Raw genomic sequence first — 14,441 nt, forward strand, 5'->3', positions numbered from 1 at the left:
AGTCATGTTCCTTGAGAGAGGTGAGGAGGGAGGTGCAAGAGGGAGTCGAGCCCCTTTCTGGGTTGAACGCCACGCTGAGAGGGGCTCCTGCTGTGGAAGGGGCACCAGCAAGGGCTGAGGTGCCGGGGCCAGGGGTTTCCCCGGGCACCTGCAGTGCCGAGGGCTCCGGCAGTCCTGGGAGCTGAGTGTGCCAAGCAGCTGAGCTGGATGTGCTCCACAGCAGGCGTTTGTATGAGGGGGGCTCGGAGGGACCCCGTCCTGCCCCACTGCTGCAGGGGGTCGGTCCCAGGCACGTGTGAGCCCCGGCTCCCTGCACGTCGGGCTTTGCGCTGCCCTCAAATGGTCTGAGCCTCCTCCCAACCCCACCGACCTTCTCAGCCCTGCCCGTAACTCCTATTTCTCCCTGACTTGCTGTTTGCACGGACCAGGCGCGTTCGTTCAGCTGCATCTCCTGAAAGAAAGCCAAGGACCACGAAGAGTCCTGAAGGTGGAGTTCCTGGATGTCTTTAGGGGAGGTTTCTCATGTCAGGCCAGGCCAGAACAGATGAAACTGTGGAGTGGGGAGGCTCCAGCAGGCAATAGATCGAAGGGGCTGAGCTCTGCTAGCCTGTTTTATTAGCTCTCCTGACAGCAGCAACCACAACACCAGCAACAGCAGCTGCTGAAGACAGGCTGTTTACAGAGCATAGTCTCCTCTGAGCAAACACAAGCGTAACTCTGACACCTCGCTTCCCCCGGGCAGCCCCCTCCTGCCCCACTCCGGGAGAGGAGCAAGCTCTGGGCCAGGTGGGGGGCTGGAGGGAAGCCTGTGACACTGGCCGGGAGGTGAGGACCAGCCCACAGGGGCACAGGGCCCCCAGGGGCCCCAGGCCAGCACGGCCCCAATCCTGCGGCCGCGCTTCCCCAGGGCATGGCCCCGCTGCACTGCCCCATTGTGCCACACCACCTCCATGGGAGGCGAGGGGTCCCCAGGTGCTCCCTGTGCATGGAGGGCTGGGGGGGGGCAGGCTCTTGGGGTGCTGGGACCCAGAGATTGGGCTGTGGGACGTTCCCTGCCCTGGGAGCAGAAGAGGCTCCCTGGGCGACTGGCTCACGTGTGGCTGCCCCTGTTGCTGCTCTCAAAGCTTCAGGCAGAAGTCCCTCCAGAGGCCAGAACAAACCCCACCTCAGTTGCGGTGTCCCCCCAACGGCCGACAGATTTCCCTGCTTTCCCACCACGCTCTGGCCCTGTCACCCTGAGCCCCAAGGAGCAGAGGGCTTTCCAGCGAGGAAGGAGGGGTGAGAGGGGAAGTTTGCTCATCCAAGGGCTGAAGGAAGGCTCTGGGGCGCACGGGGGCTTCCCCACCCGTGGCACCCCAAGGTGAAAGGCGAGGGGCAGAGCACAGCTGGAGCCAGAGGAGCACAGCTGGAGCTGGGGCTGCCTGACTAGTCAGGGATGGAGGGAGGGAAGAGGGATGTCCATGACTTTTTCTGGGAATGCTATCTCAGACCCCAGCCAGAACTAGGGCCGTGCCTCCCCACGCTCCTCGCCTAAACTTCCCACCCTTCGATAGAGCTCCTTGATGCTACCAGCTGGTTTCCAAGGCTGGGCCTGGCAGAGGAGGGAGGAGAGTTGCGGTCCACCCTTTTTGGCTCCTCAGGCTGGAGAATGACATCCTTAGCTGCATCAAGAGGGCAGATGTGGAGAGAGGGTTGATACTGGGACGACGAGGTTGGAGAGCTGCCTAAGCTCAAGATCTGCACGCAGGACTAAAGCAAGCCCTGCCTCTGGTGACTTAGCTTCCCAGATCACCGTGGGATAGAAGGGCAATATGTGTGCTACAAATTAATTTAATGAGGGATATAGCTTTAACTATATACCCTCAAAAGGAAAGGAGGGACGAGTCTTAGAGAGTTCTTATTTTGCCGACTTACGGCAACAGCGCACAGACGCGTTCCGGGCGGCGCCTCGCTCCGTGGCCGTTTGCAGCAGCTCCGGTGCAGCGTGTCCAGCTGTGGGACCCTCGCCACGGCGGCTCACCGCCCCCTCTCTGCCCCGGCCCCCGGCCTTCGGCCCCCGGGCCCCTTCCTCCCCGGGCCCCACCCGACCCGCCGGGGCTCCCCGCGGCGGCGGCGGGGCCGGGAGCCGGCGCGAGCGGTGCCTCATGAATATTCACGACTGCGGGGCGGGGCCTGCGTGGGCGGGGCCGCGGCGGGCGGTCCGTGGGGGGCGGCCCCGGCCCCGGCCCCGGCCCCGGCCCCGACCCCGGGAGGCGGCAGCGGCCCGGGGCCAGCGGCGGGTGAGCGCGGCGGGGCCGGGGCCGCTGTCCCTGGCGGGGGGCGGGAGCACCCGGGAAGGGGAAAACTTTGATCTGAAACCCTAAATTTAACACGGTGCTGATTGTTGTGGTTTGGTTGGTGTTTTTTTTTGTTTTGTTTTGTTGGTTTGTTTGTTTTTTTCCCAGAACAAAGGTTCATTGTCACAGCTAGGGCTGTTCAAACGCGCTGGTGTGTGACTGTGCTTGTCCTTTTACCGTGAATTTGACGGGTTTTTGCTGTCCGTAAGGCTACGTTGTGTCCACAGGGCTTATCTGTCAGATTACCGGAGGGAAAGTTAATTTTAGCCCTTTACCTTTAGTTCAAATATGAAAAAAATGACACGTTTAATGTTTTCTGCTATTTGCGGTGGTTTGAGTTGGGTGGTTTTAATGTGATTGAGCAGTCTCGGAGTGGTGTTTCAGAGGGTCTGAGTGGCCCGAGCCAAGAGGCATCGATCAGAAACCGGTGTTAAGCCCGAAGGCGAGAGCTGGCCCCGGGCGGGTTTTCGCAGCTCGTAGGTGCTGGGAGAGGCTGGGGGTGAGCTGTCCTGGAGCCCAACGCCTTTGCAGAGCCTTGCTGCTCCTCTGGCTTTAAGGATAAAGCGAGTTCGGTTTCTGTGGTGAGCTTTTTATTTGCACATTTTTCAAAAGAGAAAATCTGTTTTTTCAGTTTTGAATGACCTGCTCCACATTCAGCAAATAGTCTCCTCACATCTGCGGGCAGAACAGAAATCTAAAGTAATTAAGGTACAAAAAGTAATTGAAAAGTAATTGAAGTACAAGTTTCTGTTCCCAGTGCTGGGAAACCGGGAGTGCTCCTGATGGGGAAATACGGCAGCAGCCCTTGCTCTGAGACTGAAAATAGCAGGAGGACCTCATGGCGCGGGTGGCGTGGCTTTAGCCCCCGAAGTCAGATACTCCATCTCCACCTCTCTCCTCTTCAACAGCTCTGCGCGAAATAGTTGCTCTTCACTGCAGTAGCGTTGTGGCTGTTGATTGCTATAAATGTGATGTAACCAATTGCCATCGTTTCTCTGTGTGACTTGTACCGCCTGATTTGCTGTCAGTCTGCAGGTTGTCACCTCGTTACTAGATGACTGTTTGGTGGTGCTTCTCTGGGGTCACCTGTGCATCCAGGCTTTTAAGGCAGCCTTGCTGCTGCCCCTTCCCAGTATCCAAACCCTGACCCACCCCTCCTGCCCCAGTGACAAACACGTGCGGCCTTGGCGAGTCCCCGGTTCCTTCCTTGCAGCGGCTGCTCCGTGCTTCTGCTGCACGTCTTTCTGCCCAAGGGCAGCTCCTGGGGCTGCTCCTCGTCGGAAGGAGAGAGCGGGGATTGTCACAGGCTGGTCTGTGCTGTGCACTTGTAACAGCTGCATCTTCTTAAATGTTGAAAAAATGCCTGTGTGAAAACAGAATTAATAATCAGAATAATTCATAATGACGAATTAATCGAGATTTAAACAAAATAATGCTCCTCTTCAGAACTCCTCTGTAGTTCAACTTGCCTATTTTTTTTCTTCACCTCGCCTTCAAGGTCCTGCTCAGTTCTGCTTTGTCCTGCATCTCTTTTTGTTTCTCGTACCAATTTCACGTAGCTAGGCAGACTGATTTCCTCCTTTGCCCTGGTTTTCTTCCATTGAATCTGTTTTCTGTAATTGCCTGGTCATCGTGGAAACACATTTAAAACCTGTTCTTGCACGCTCCAGCCTTTTCAGGAGATGCCTGTGATGCAGGGATGCTGTGTGAAGCAGGTGGGACAGGTCTGGTGTCTGCTCCGGGCCGGTGTTTCCATCCCCCCGGTGCTGCTGAGAGGCAGGGTGCTGTGGACACGCAGCTGTAGCTTGGGTTCGGAGCAGAACTGGGTCTTTAGGGAAAACTTGAGTTGCAGCTGCGCTGCCGGCAGGAGAGAAGAGCTGCCGGGTCCCGCTGGGTGAGCTGCTGTGCCAGGCAGGAGCAGCACCGCAGAGTCAGGAGAGCTCTGGTCCCTGGCTGCCTCCTGCCCCGCAGCCCGGTCACTCAGCAGCGTCCTCTCCCCTCTGCCAGCCTGCTTGCCCCTGGGATTGAGCTTGGGCTCAACCTTGTGTTCCTCATTAGAGCCTCAGGGGCTTACCTCAGGTTTTTTGTTTGTTTGCTTGCTTTTTATCGGCTATGCTCTGTTAAAAAAAAAACAACCCCCCCCAAATGAAAAACCAAACCCTTACTGTGGCTCTTTCGATTTCTGGCATTAAATTAGGTAGTGTTTTATGGACTAAAATAAAGGAAGTCTCTAGAATTTCTACCCAGGAGTGAGGTGTCCAGAAAGGACTGTCCTGATACACTGCTGCCAGCCTTCAGTCTAGTGAAATGTCTGGTAGTGTTGTATGTTTAACAGTCATGTAACTCAAATGCATGTTAAATACACAAGTTTTGTCCTTGTTCCTGATCTGTCTGGGAGAGAACTCTCGGGAGGTCATAAACGGTGTGTTCTGCTATGCTTTACCAGTTTAAAATAATCTATTGCCAGAACTGTTTTTCTTAGTGCCTGCACAGAGCAAGAACCTCCAGTAGCAAGGGAGAGCATGCTGGCCCTTGGGCAGCTTCAAAGCAACGGGTACTTGTAAATAGGTTAAAAAAACAGTCTCCTGGTAGCAGTGTGTCGTGGTTTAACACCAGCCAGCAACTAAACCCCACGCAGCCGCTCGCTCACCCCCCCTCCTCCAGTAGGATGGGGGAGAGAATCGGGAGGGCACAAGTAGGAAAACGTGTGGGTTAAGATAAAAACAGTTTAATAATGGAAATAAACCAAAGTAGAACAGCAATGATAACAATGATAGCAACAACAATAACAGAATATACAAAGCAGGTGATGCACAATGCAACTGCTCGCTGACCACGTGTCCCAAACAGTGGGGTGAGACCCCCCCACCCCTCGTTTTTATACTGAGCATGACGTCACATGGTATAGAATACCCCATTGGCCAGCTTCTGGCCCAACCGCCCCGGCTGTGCTCCTTCCCGCCCCCAGCTTCCCCTGAACCTGGCAGAGCATGGGAGGCCGAAAAGTCCCCAGTGCAAGCACCACTTAGCAACAACCAAAGCATCAATGGGCCATCAACGCTCCTCTCATACCAAACCCAAACACAGCACGCACACACCCCCCCCGCCCCAAGCTACTGGGAAGAAAGTTAACTCTGTCCCAGCCAGATTTTCCCTTTTGAAAAATGTGCAAATAAAAAGCTCACCACAGAAACCGAACTCGCTTTATCCTTAAAGCCAGAGGAGCAGCAAGGCTCTGCAAAGGCGTTGGGCTCCAGGACAGCTCACCCCCAGCCTCTCCCAGCACCTACGAGCTGCGAAAACCCGCCCGGGGCCAGCTCTCGCCTTCGGGCTTAACACCGGTTTCTGATCGATGCCTCTTGGCTCGGGCCACTCAGACCCTCTGAAACACCACTCCGAGACTGCTCAATCACATTAAAACCACCCAACTCAAACCACCGCAAATAGCAGAAAACATTAAACGTGTCATTTTTTTCATATTTGAACTAAAGGTAAAGGGCTAAAATTAACTTTCCCTCCGGTAATCTGACAGATAAGCCCTGTGGACACAACGTAGCCTTACGGACAGCAAAAACCCGTCAAATTCACGGTAAAAGGACAAGCACAGTCACACACCAGCGCGTTTGAACAGCCCTAGCTGTGACAATGAACCTTTGTTCTGGGAAAAAAACAAACAAACCAACAAAACAAAACAAAAAAAAACACCAACCAAACCACAACAATCAGCACCGTGTTAAATTTAGGGTTTCAGATCAAAGTTTTCCCCTTCCCGGGTGCTCCCGCCCCCCGCCAGGGACAGCGGCCCCGGCCCCGCCGCGCTCACCCGCCGCTGGCCCCGGGCCGCTGCCGCCTCCCGGGGTCGGGGCCGGGGCCGGGGCCGGGGCCGGGGCCGCCCCCCACGGACCGCCCGCCGCGGCCCCGCCCACGCAGGCCCCGCCCCGCAGTCGTGAATATTCATGAGGCACCGCTCGCGCCGGCTCCCGGCCCCGCCGCCGCCGCGGGGAGCCCCGGCGGGTCGGGTGGGGCCCGGGGAGGAAGGGGCCCGGGGGCCGAAGGCCGGGGGCCGGGGCAGAGAGGGGGCGGTGAGCCGCCGTGGCGAGGGTCCCACAGCTGGACACGCTGCACCGGAGCTGCTGCAAACGGCCACGGAGCGAGGCGCCGCCCGGAACGCGTCTGTGCGCTGTTGCCGTAAGTCGGCAAAATAAGAACTCTCTAAGACTCGTCCCTCCTTTCCTTTTGAGGGTATATAGTTAAAGCTATATCCCTCATTAAATTAATTTGTAGCACACATATTGCCCTTCTATCCCACGGTGATCTGGGAAGCTAAGTCACCAGAGGCAGGGCTTGCTTTAGTCTTGCGTGCAGATCTTGAGCTTAGGCAGCTCTCCAACCTCGTCGTCCCAGTATCAACCCTCTCTCCACATCTGCCCTCTTGATGCAGCTAAGGATGTCATTCTCCAGCCTGAGGAGCCAAAAAGGGTGGACCGCAACTCTCCTCCCTCCTCTGCCAGGCCCAGCCTTGGAAACCAGCTGGTAGCATCAAGGAGCTCTATCGAAGGGTGGGAAGTTTAGGCGAGGAGCGTGGGGAGGCACGGCCCTAGTTCTGGCTGGGGTCTGAGATAGCATTCCCAGAAAAAGTCATGGACATCCCTCTTCCCTCCCTCCATCCCTGACTAGTCAGGCAGCCCCAGCTCCAGCTGTGCTCCTCTGGCTCCAGCTGTGCTCTGCCCCTCGCCTTTCACCTTGGGGTGCCACGGGTGGGGAAGCCCCCGTGCGCCCCAGAGCCTTCCTTCAGCCCTTGGATGAGCAAACTTCCCCTCTCACCCCTCCTTCCTCGCTGGAAAGCCCTCTGCTCCTTGGGGCTCAGGGTGACAGGGCCAGAGCGTGGTGGGAAAGCAGGGAAATCTGTCGGCCGTTGGGGGGACACCGCAACTGAGGTGGGGTTTGTTCTGGCCTCTGGAGGGACTTCTGCCTGAAGCTTTGAGAGCAGCAACAGGGGCAGCCACACGTGAGCCAGTCGCCCAGGGAGCCTCTTCTGCTCCCAGGGCAGGGAACGTCCCACAGCCCAATCTCTGGGTCCCAGCACCCCAAGAGCCTGCCCCCCCCCAGCCCTCCATGCACAGGGAGCACCTGGGGACCCCTCGCCTCCCATGGAGGTGGTGTGGCACAATGGGGCAGTGCAGCGGGGCCATGCCCTGGGGAAGCGCGGCCGCAGGATTGGGGCCGTGCTGGCCTGGGGCCCCTGGGGGCCCTGTGCCCCTGTGGGCTGGTCCTCACCTCCCGGCCAGTGTCACAGGCTTCCCTCCAGCCCCCCACCTGGCCCAGAGCTTGCTCCTCTCCCGGAGTGGGGCAGGAGGGGGCTGCCCGGGGGAAGCGAGGTGTCAGAGTTACGCTTGTGTTTGCTCAGAGGAGACTATGCTCTGTAAACAGCCTGTCTTCAGCAGCTGCTGTTGCTGGTGTTGTGGTTGCTGCTGTCAGGAGAGCTAATAAAACAGGCTAGCAGAGCTCAGCCCCTTCGATCTATTGCCTGCTGGAGCCTCCCCACTCCACAGTTTCATCTGTTCTGGCCTGGCCTGACATGAGAAACCTCCCCTAAAGACATCCAGGAACTCCACCTTCAGGACTCTTCGTGGTCCTTGGCTTTCTTTCAGGAGATGCAGCTGAACGAACGCGCCTGGTCCGTGCAAACAGCAAGTCAGGGAGAAATAGGAGTTACGGGCAGGGCTGAGAAGGTCGGTGGGGTTGGGAGGAGGCTCAGACCATTTGAGGGCAGCGCAAAGCCCGACGTGCAGGGAGCCGGGGCTCACACGTGCCTGGGACCGACCCCCTGCAGCAGTGGGGCAGGACGGGGTCCCTCCGAGCCCCCCTCATACAAACGCCTGCTGTGGAGCACATCCAGCTCAGCTGCTTGGCACACTCAGCTCCCAGGACTGCCGGAGCCCTCGGCACTGCAGGTGCCCGGGGAAACCCCTGGCCCCGGCACCTCAGCCCTTGCTGGTGCCCCTTCCACAGCAGGAGCCCCTCTCAGCGTGGCGTTCAACCCAGAAAGGGGCTCGACTCCCTCTTGCACCTCCCTCCTCACCTCTCTCAAGGAACATGACTGTGCAAGGCGGGAGCGCGGGTTGTGTTTGAGCAAACTTTGCAGTCTTCAGTTTGGATCGCACAGATGGTGGGGCCCCTGGGGCAGGGGACCAGAGGCTCACGTGCGCTCGCAGCGGGGCCGGCGTGCACAGCAGCCCGAGGGACAAAACCACATCTCTGCTGGTGGGCTCCCTGTGTGGAGCTGCCCCTGCCCCGTGCAGATGTACCCAGGCCCGCCGGGGCAGGGGAGCAGCACCAAGGGGCCTGCGTTAACGGGCAGGGGTCCGATGGGCCAGCCAGACCCCTCTGCTACACTCCATCCCCCTGCTCAGCCCCTGTGCCATTGCTGGCCCGTTAAGATCCCCCCCCGACATTCCCCGCTCGTCCCCCAGTGCCCCCCTTCTGCCCCCCGCCCACACCCTGTAAACTCCTGTGCCCCCCCGGGTTCCCCCCACCCAGTGCCCCCTGCTCCCCCCAGTGTCCCCCTTTTCCCCTGCTACCCCCGCACTGTGTCCCCGGGCAAGTGCCATGGGGGTTCCAGCGTGGTGGGACACTGGGGGCCAAAGCCGGCTGTGGTGGCACCGTCAGGGCTGCCCTGGGATGCTCCCTGCGCCAGCCCCAGCTGGTGCTGGAGGTGGCCATGCCGTGGCGGGGGGGTGGCAAGGGGATCCCCATGGGCAGTGGGAGGCACGGCAAGGCCCCAGTGCAAGAGACAGCCCTTTCCCCCCGTAAAAGACTGATAGTCTATTTACAGACCAGCAGGCAGCTGGAAGGAAATCCCGTTATCTCCGTTTTACAGACAGGGAACTTAGATATGGAGCGACACATGGACGGACATGCCCGAAGCCACCCAGAGAGCCTCTGCAGAGGTGGGAACTGAGCTGAGAACCCCCGAGCATCTGTCACAGCGCTAAAAACCATTTTCTCTCTGCAGTCCCTCTCTTCCAATGCACTGTGAAGTAACTGCTTTCCACTTAAGTTTGCTCGTCAGATCCTCTGCATAAAAATCAAAAGGATCTCACTTCAATTGCTCCACTCACTCTTTCTCTTAGGACATTTCTGGGTACCTTTGAATCCTGTCCTGGTTCCGGCTGGGACAGAGTTAACTTTCGTCCCAGTAGCTTGGGGGTGTGCTGGCTTTTGGGTTTGGTGTGAGAGGGGCGTTGATGGCCCCTCGATGCTTTGGCTGTTGCTGGGCGGTGCTTGCACCAGGGACTTTTCTTTTCGGCCTCCCATGCCCTGCCAAGTGCAGGGGAAGCTGGGGGCGGGGGGAGCACAGCCGGGGCAGTTGACCCAGCTGGCCAATGGGGTATTCTATAGCATGTGATGTCATGCTCAGTATAAGAACCAGGGGTGGTTGCATTGTGCATTGCCTGCTTTGTATGTTCTGCTATTGTTGTTGTTATCATTGTTATTATTACTGTTGTATTTCGTTTTATTTCAATTATTAAACTGTTTTTATCTCAACCCGTGAGTTTTCCTACTTGTGCCCTCCCGATTCTCTCCCCCATCCCAGCGGAGGGGGGCGGTGAGCGAGCAGCTGCGTGGGGTTTAGTTGCTGGCTGGGGTTAAACCACGACAAAACCTCTACAGTTCTTGCTAGCCACACTAAAGTAGAGATGCACCTAAACCAGGCTCCAGATCCAGGCTCAGCTTCTGCAGGAGACAGATTTGCAGTCCGTTTTCAGCGTATGAACACCTTAAATAAAACACAGCCAAATCCCTTCTCCCTGTATTTGTTCCTCGAACTGCTGTTCCCTTGCTCGTCATGCCATCTGCTATGACCCAGCACCGCAGCAACCCTCCCGGAGGCCACTGAAATCAGTACGTTGAGGAGTGCTCTGTACATACCAGGAGATGTTTAGCACCGCACAGTCCCAGATCTGGAACTTTTGCAGTTCTAGCGCCTTCGGCTCTACAAGCTTATCAGTCATTTTCCCACGCTGGAGTTCCCTCTCCACCCTCCTCCAGCAGCACTCAGAGCTCAGTCCAGATTGCTCTTTTATTCCTGGTGGTGACTCGTGTCTTCCTACACTTGACCTCTCCCTCTCGGTTCAGTCTACCGTGTCTGATTGCCTCCCTGGTATCCTGTCCTGGATGTCCTGTGGCCACTCACACTTCACAGGATGAAACGACACGCTTCATTCTTCCCTCACATACAGTTTGACTGCTGCTTCTTCATCTCCAACACCATTTCCATTATTCTGTCACCCAAACTCTCAGTAGTGGTGCTTTTATACACACACCACCCCCCCACATCCTCCCCCCCACCCCCGTTTTCTACTTACCAAATAATTTAGCATTAAACACATCCATTCCTTTCAGTCCAGTCTGAAAGCATCTAAAGCATCTCCCACTTCGACCTGCATTACTGTAACCTCCTGCTCCTCTGTGAGCTTCTCACTTCCCTTTTACCTCCTCAAAATGCTGCATCCACATCAACTCCTTACTTCAGTGAGTCCATCTGCATGTCCAGATTCCTTCACCCACTTCTCTCCAAATTACGCGACCTCCCTTCCAAGACATGATGACTCAGCACTTGCCTCCACCTTTTCCTTAGGTTCCACAGCTGTCTCTTCTGCCATTCTCCTAGTCATGACGTGTGCTAGGTTTGTTAGCGGTCTGTGCAGGAGTACAATGAGAACGCAGAGTAAGACGATGACTAGAAGCCAGGACTCATAATTGGATTTGGAGGCTACTTCAGCATTAAATCAATGTACCCCCCTGGCTTGCCTGTGCTATAAGGAATGAGTCCTGCTCTTTGTGCCAAGAAATATAACAGTTGCTCGGGTCACAGGATGCGCGCAGTACTGGTCCACTAGTGCGGCTTCAGGCCTGCAAGACCATGTATAAACTATACATAGGTTTGAACAGGAGGGTGGGGGTGTCCGCATTGCAAAATGATGTGCGTTTCCGTTATAAAAAGTACTAAATGGTGCCCTTTCTTTAGGCTGTGCAACTGTCAGGACGCAGAGATGTCTCGAGATCCCTACAGGCTTCTCTGGGCTGGTCACAGGTTTTTATGTGATACCCTTTATCTGTCCGGCTGATATTATGATCACATCATCATTTCAGTTCATTATATCATCCTTGCCCTCCAAACCCCAAAAGGTCTAGAACAGGTATAAAGCAAGGAAATACTGACATTTTTCAGTCCTGAAAAATGTATCAGAGTCAAGCCAGCACGCGTGCTCAGCCAGCGTAGCTGGGACTACATTTTTTGTACTTTCTGAAAGAAGCTCATAGCTGCGCATGCTGGTAGTAAAGAAAGGATTAAGGCTGTACCAGTGTTACATTCTTTTTAAATGATGACCATAAAAGCGACCACCCACCAGAAATCCTACCCCGCAGAACGAGGGGGTGAAAACGGACCGATGAGATGCTCTGGAAGCCTGCGGGCTGGAAGCCTCTCTGCTCTATTCTTTGCCTCTCTAGGGTTGCCAGATTATCTCCCGTCAAGAGGCATACCTGCCCCTCAGAGTATCTAACGGTTTGAAGCTAAACAATCAAACATAAAAAAGGAAGCCGAGTCCTTCAATATACCCCTATTAGTCTGTTAAGAGGTACGTGTAACTGGAGTTATACATTCATAAGCGTCCATGCATATGTGCGTGGTGCATACATATGTGCATTAAAGGAGAGGAGAGCAATGTTTTCTTACTGTGCTAAGATTTAAAGTACAAGGTTGCAAAAAAACCCAGCAAAAGATGTTGATGCAATTGAGTTTCAGGTCAATTCAATGAATTCAGGAAAGCATATTTTTAACACATGGTTTCATTTGCTTTTAAGGATAAATAAACCATGCTAACAGTGCAAAGTACCTGCTGCTGCTGTGCACAGCCCTTCATTTTAATATCTGTGGGGCTTGCTGTCACCAGCAGCTCATAGAGGAAAGAAAACACTCAACATTTTGCATAGCATTCATCAGATTCTTCCCTCTGCTGTAGTGGCATAAGCAGTAAGAGTGCTTAACGCACTGTGGGTAGCCAGGCTCCTCAGGCTACCTTCCCCCTTTCCACTGGAAGCAATTCCATTCAGCTTTGGCTGCAGTTTAATCAAAGCAAATTATAATCACACTAGCAGGATGCTAATTCTGAAGAGACATGAGTAAAACCGTAGTTACTTCATTAAACTGCAGACCTGTGGTTGACAAAGGACCATCAGATCCCAAATAATATTTTGTTCTTTTGCCTAGAGCAAACAAAGCCAGCTTTGGTTAATTAAAATCAGCAGCAGTGACAAAAGCTGAAAACTGAAGTGCCAATGACGACTGAGAACCCTCAGCGCAGAAAATGCTAACAATTTCATATTCACATTTATCACAGAAAAAAGCCTTTCCCCGACCTTCAAAAAATGAGATTTCTCTACTACATCAGTTAATAGGGAGTCCGAAGTAGAGTGCCTTCAATCCTACGTAACACGTAAAACCACACAGCAAAAGGCAGTAATACAACATCGAAAAGAACGCGGGGTAACGTCTGTGAGGCTGGTTTTTGCCCGAATGCTTTTATGCTCCTTTTAGCTCTCAGCAGAGCGGGCAGAAGCACTGTCTGAGCCTTGCTGCCCTCTGCGACCCTGCTCCTTAACCAATCCCGTTGGGTTTGGCTGGAGGATGCTCAGCATGTCAGCAAGGAGCCTCAGCCACAGGCACTAGGCACGTTCGGCGGCAAGGCAGATCTTGGTACAGTTCTGGCCACCTTGACGGCTGCACGCATCCCAGGAGCGCAGAGCCTCCCTTCGCTTTCCCCTCCCACCCACCAAGCTACTCCCTCCTCCCCCTCCTCTTCCATGCCCTCCCCCTGTTCTGGCAAGCCCCCCAGCCCCGCGGGAGCCCCGCATCAGGCTGCAGCCCTCTGGGATGTCGGGCGCAGCCGCCGGCACTGCCAGCGCCGTGGTCCCCTGGCAGGACACGCTGCGATTCTCTAGCCCAGCGAACACGGCAACGTCACCTTTGCGCTCAGGCGGCATGTTCTGACGTAATTAATATTTGACGCAAAAAGGACAACCTGCCAGCAGGCTGACAGCGGGCTGCCCCACATCCCCACCCCAAGACTGCAGGCATCTTCGGCTCCGGGGGTGCAGGGCCCTTCTGCTTTGGGTGCCCCAGGAAAACCAACTCCCTTCCTGCAAAGCCCTCCCACTTCTCCTTCTTGCTTTTTCTGCGTGTTTTCTTCTTTCAAAAGACAGAGGAGGTGCTGTCCTGTCCTGCCCTGCCCTGTGCGGGGCTCACAAGGACAGCCACTGACAGCGGCTGGCTCTGCCCGGTGACTTCAGCCCAAGCCCCCTGCAACGGGGCTGCTCCTAGGCCAAGGCTGCCCAGAGGCTCCTGGGGAAGCGCAGACAGTTTGAATTCAGCTGGGGGACGAATGCTCCCTTCTCTGTCTCCCGTGCCTCCCGCCCAAAGAGCAGCGGCTCTGGAGAGCATCATCCGCGGGTGCCCGCAGCCTGGGCAGCACGCTTCCAGAGCTCCCCCAGCCTGAAGGGGATTATAATCTCTGACCAGACGCTCTTGCTGCCCAGCTGCCCCCAAAACGTGCCATCTGCTTTCACAGCACGGTGAAGAGACCAAGCTGCCCGACGTGCCAAAGCAGCAGCTCAGGACAGTACTATCACACAGAGAAAAATGGGATTTTAGGATTTTGCCATGTGGCAGTTGCCATGAGTACGAATCACACCGTCTTCCTCAAAGGGTACAAGGCAGGCGCTGGGCAGCCAGGGGCTCTGTGCCTCCCCCTCCCAGCCCTGGCTGCCCACGCAGGTGGGCTTGGTGGCCGCCTTGCTCAGTCCCACCCCCTCGGCCACTGGTCTTCCCTGGAGTCAGCCCTGACCAGGGGCAGGAGAGCGTGCAGCCCAGCCGGCAGGGCCGGGGGCTGTGCTGCTGGGAGCATGCTGGGGGGCAGGGGTCTGACGACGCTCTGTGCCTAGGGCTTGCCGTGCGGCCCCTGAGGGACCAAAGCAGGGAGAAGCTGTCTGAGATCTGCAGCGGTGAGTAGGGGCTGGTGGGGCAGGGGACAGAGCCTGGGC

This window comes from Calonectris borealis, unplaced genomic scaffold, assembly GCF_964195595.1.
Source record: "Calonectris borealis unplaced genomic scaffold, bCalBor7.hap1.2 HAP1_SCAFFOLD_157, whole genome shotgun sequence".
In the NCBI taxonomy this organism is placed as follows: Eukaryota; Metazoa; Chordata; class Aves; order Procellariiformes; family Procellariidae; genus Calonectris; species Calonectris borealis.